This window comes from Bison bison, unplaced genomic scaffold, assembly GCF_000754665.1.
Source record: "Bison bison bison isolate TAMUID 2011002044 unplaced genomic scaffold, Bison_UMD1.0 scf7180017863977, whole genome shotgun sequence".
NCBI classification, from domain to species: domain Eukaryota; kingdom Metazoa; phylum Chordata; class Mammalia; order Artiodactyla; family Bovidae; genus Bison; species Bison bison.
Window position 1 is genome coordinate 302,405 of NW_011494549.1, and position 4,700 is coordinate 307,104.

Here is a 4,700-nt window from a genome sequence, read left to right on the forward strand (position 1 = left end):
CACAATGCTGTGCAACCATGCCCACCTCTGTTTAGTTCCAAAACACTGTCATCACCCCAAAACAAAGCTCCTCACCCAGGAAGCAGTTCCTCATCTATAACCTACCTCACCTCAGCTCCTGGAAACCACCTCTCCGCTTTTTGTTCCTGGATTTACCTATTCTGGATATTCATACAAAAGGAGTCAGACAGCATATGACCTTTCATGTTTGGCTTCTTTCACTTAGTGTAAGGTTTTCAAGATTCATCCACTTTATAGCTTCATTCTTTGTATCGCTGAACTATATGAATGGGGTACATTTCTTTATGCATTCATCTATTGATGAGTTATTACCACTTTCAGTCTATTATGAATAATGTTGCTCCGAACATTCATGTACAAGTGTTTGTTTTAGTACCTGGTTTCAAATCTTTTGTGTATATATCAAGGAGTGGAATTTCTGAGCCATAAGGCAATCCTATATTTAACTTTTTGAGGAACTACAAAACTGTCTTCCAAAGTGACTGCACCATTTGACATTCCCACCAGCAGTGCGTGAGAATTCCAGCTCCTCCATATCCTTGCCAGTATTTTTTGTATTTTTTTTTTTTTTTTTTGCATATCTGAGTGAGAACGAAGTGGCCTCTCATTGCAGTCTGATCCATGTTTCCAGAATGACATTGAACAACATGTGCTTATTACCCATTTGTTTATTTTTTCTTCTATAGAAAAGTCTATTTAAATCCTTTGCCTATTTTTAATTAGGTTACTCATTTTTTACTGGTGAATTTTGGGAATTATTTCTCTTTTCTGGACACAAGTTTCCTAGCAAATATATGATTTGCAAATATTTTCTTCCATCCTGTGGGTTGTCTTTTCACTTTCTTGATAGTATCCTATGAAAAACAAAGGTCTTCAATTTTGAAGCTCTGGTTCAAGATGGTCACATAGTAGGATCCCAAACTTTCCTCCTACCATAGACACACAGTCTATAGCTACATATGGAATGATTTCCTCTGAAAAAAAAAAAAGAAAAGATCTCACAATTGTCTAAATAACTCTTAGTACATTGGGTGAGTGAGAAAAAACACATCGAAGTGGGTACGAGATGCTGAGACACAGTCTCACCATACACCCCACGCTCAGCATGGAGACCCACAATTGAGAGGGAACTCCCATCCCAAAGCTTCCCCCTGAGAAGTGAAGGGTCTGAACCCACATCTGGCACCCATACTTTCAAGACTTGCACTTGGGAAATGAGCCCTCAAAACATCTAACTATGAAAGTCACTGGAGCTATCTACAAGATACATGAGGCTGTCATGATCTTGAAGGGCATGATCTTGAAGGGAAACAGCTCTTGAAGAGCAGCATGAACTTGCTCCCAGGGTGCAGGGGCAGTGGCTGAAAAGAGCCCAGACTTTCTGTGAAAGAGGCTTGTTGATCTTGAAGCATCGGCCTGAGGGGCCGGCCTCTAGCTTGACACCCTCTGGTGTTCAGACGGCCCTCTCTGCAGGCCAGTAGGGGCCATCTTCACTCTCTGCCTCACTCCACGCTGCCACTATTGAGCTTGCACCCTCATCTGACACCCAGTTTTTGCAGCTGCCACCCAGGAGACACCTCTTGATTGCCTGACTCTGCTAGCTGGTGGGCTGATGCTCGTGGGTCCCACAGGGCTGTAACAAATGGAGAAAGGGTTTAACAGACACAGCAGAGACAGCAGACCAAGGGCTGTCAGCTCATCTCCACAGCTAAAGCCTGAGGGGCAGGCTCCAAATAACATGTCTATAGAGATGTAACCCTTCCCAGAGGCCTGGAGGGCAGGCACCATCCTCACACTGTCCTCTGCCATGTTCCAGAGGGCACAGACCTCCCAGAGAGGAGCTGTACACATCTGGTACCCCAGTTTTCACATCTGGTTTCCTGGTTTTCATATCTGGTGCCCTGGTTTCTGTGGTTGACAGCAAGGGATGTCCCTGGATGCCCTGGGGGACTCATATTTGTAGGTCTCAGGGGACTGGGACAAACAGAGGGATAGTTTTTGGCCAGCTGCCACCAGGGCACAGAGCAGACCCAGAAGACTGAAACTAACCCCCTTCTTTCTTTGAAAGGGGCCTATTGACTGACCTTCATGGCTCTAGCCTAAAGAGCAGAGTTCTAATTAAACTTGTATCTAGGGTCTTCCCAGGCAGCTCTAGTGGTAAAAGAATCTGCCTACTAATTCCGGAGACCCAAGAGAAGCAGTTTTGATCCCTGGGTTGGGAAGATTCCCCTGTAAGAGGAAATGGCAACCCACTCCAGTATTCTTGCCTGGAAAATTCCATGGACAGAGGAGGCTGATGGGCTACAGTCCATAGGGTTGCAAAGAGTTGGATACAACTGAGCACACACACACATTATGGGGCTGAGTGCAATCCTCTCCAGAGACCAGGGAGGCTGGTGGGTGCCATCTTCAAGCCTGCTCTCTGCCCTGCTTGAGGTCATTGCTGTCTCCAAGAAAGGAAATTGTGGCTTTTCTGTGCTATCCAGACAGGGTCCATATGGCATTGTTCTGGATTCCCAGCGTAACTTAAAGGGAAACTTTCATGATACCTGGAACCTTTGATGTACTGCAAATGAAGGAGGAGGATATCCTCAAATTCCTGCGAGAACCCACTTGGGTGGTGTCCACCTTAACTTCCAAATGGAACAGTACATCTACAAAAGGAAAAGTGATGGCATCATAAATCTGAAGGGAACTTCAGAGAAGCTTCTCTTGGCAGCTTGTGCCACTGTTGTCACTAAAAACTCAGCTGATGTCAGTGTCACATCCTTCAGGAAGTTTATTGCAGCCACTGGAGCCACTCCTATTTCTGGCCACTCACTCCGGGCTCCTTCTCTAACCAGATCCTGATGGCCTTCCAAGAGCAAAGACATCTGGTGCTCACTGGTTTCAGGGCTGACTGTCAGCTTCTGTGAGAGGCTCTACATTAACCTGCCTATCATTGTTCTGTGTAACACAGACTGTCCTCTGTGCTATGTGGACACTGCTATCCCATGCAACAACCAGGGAGCTCACTCAGTGGGTCTGATGTGGGGGGTGCTCACCTGGAAAGTTCTGCACATGCATGGCACAATCCCCAGTGAACACCCATGGGAGGTCATGCCTGATCTCTACTTCTACAGAGATCCTGGAGAGACTGAAAAGGAAGACCAGGAAACAGCTGAGAAGGCTGTGACCAAGGAGGAATTTCAGGGAGAATGGATCACTCCAGCTCTGGAGTTCACTGCTGTTCAACCTGAGGTGGTAGACTGGTCTGAAGGCACACTGGTGCCCTCAGAGCCTACTCAGCAGTTCCCCACTTGAGACTGGAGCATTCCAACCTGCCACTGAAGACTGGTCTGCAGCTCCCACTGCTCAGGACACTGGATGGGCAGCAGTGGTCTTAAGCTCTTCTACAAACTCGTAAAGTGGAAATAGGTAGACAGAAAATAAACTGTTTTGAAAGAAAAGAATAGAAGAGATTGTGTACATGTCTGTTGCCTAGCTTTTGTGTTTGTTGCCCAGAGGACACATTCCTTGATAGCTGGCTCTGGTAGCCAGTGGGGCTTGTGCTCACAGCTTCAACAGGATGGTAGCAAACAAAGAAACAATTCTTCACTGGCTACTACCCAGGGCTCAGTGAAAAAGGAGCAGAGAATGCCCATCTCTCAGCCTTCTCCAAAAGAGGTATATTTATATACTTTAAATGCTGCTGCCAAAGAGTCTGGCTTTCAATCAGCCTGCATCTAGATACTGACCAGGATCCTCCCCTTTGGAACACTGACAAGTCTTGGTACAGCCTCAGCTCCTGGGAGCCACTAAGAATAGACAGTCTGGACAATCACAAAGGTTTAAGACACAACCAAGAGCTAGGGCGGGGTTGAATAATAAGGTTCATCTCCTACACGAGATCACACCTTCAAGACTGAGAAAAGTGGCCGTTTTATCTAATACACAGAAACCAACACAGAGAGTCAAGGAAAATGGAGTAATATGTTCCAAATTAACAAACAAGATAAAACCTCAAAAAGACCTTAATGACACAGAGATAAGTGATTTACCTGATAAGAGTTCAAAATAATGGTTATAAAGACACTCATCATGCTTCGGAGAAGAATGAATGAACAAAGTGAGAATTTCAACAGAGATGGAAAATATAAGAAAGCACTAAAAGAAATCACAGAACTAAAGAACACAGTAACTGTACTGAAAAATACAGAAGAAAGGATCAGCAAACTCTAATAACAGGGCCACTGGAACCCACCTAATCAGAGCAGAAAAAAGAAAAAAGAATGAAAAAGGGTGAAGGTGGCATATGAGACAGTATCAAGTGGACCAACATTCAGATTCTAGGAATCTCAGAGGAAAAATGAGAGAGAAAGCGTCGGAAGGTATCTTTGAAGAAATAATGGCTAAAAACGTCCATAGCCTGGGAAAGGAAATAGGCATCCAGATTAAGGAAGCCAAGAGAGTTCCAAAGATAAGCCCAAAGAGACCCACACCAGATTACATTACAATTAAATTGTCAAGAGTTAAAGACAAGGAAAGGATATTAAAAGAGTAAAGAGAAAAATAAGTTATGTCCAAGGGAACCTACATTGAGATTATCAGTAGATACTCTTATTATTGGTAGAAAATAACTTTGCAGAAACTTCGCAGGTCAGAAGCGAGTGGCATCATATAATTAAAGGGCTAAAAGA

At 44.6% G+C, this 4,700-nt stretch overlaps 1 pseudogene; it reads left to right on the plus strand.

Moving 5' to 3' along the window:
- The first annotated feature begins 2,563 nt into the window (after positions 1–2,563).
- LOC104984292 lies at positions 2,564–3,427 on the plus strand (annotated as a pseudogene).
- Positions 3,428–4,700: the final 1,273 nt, after the last annotated feature.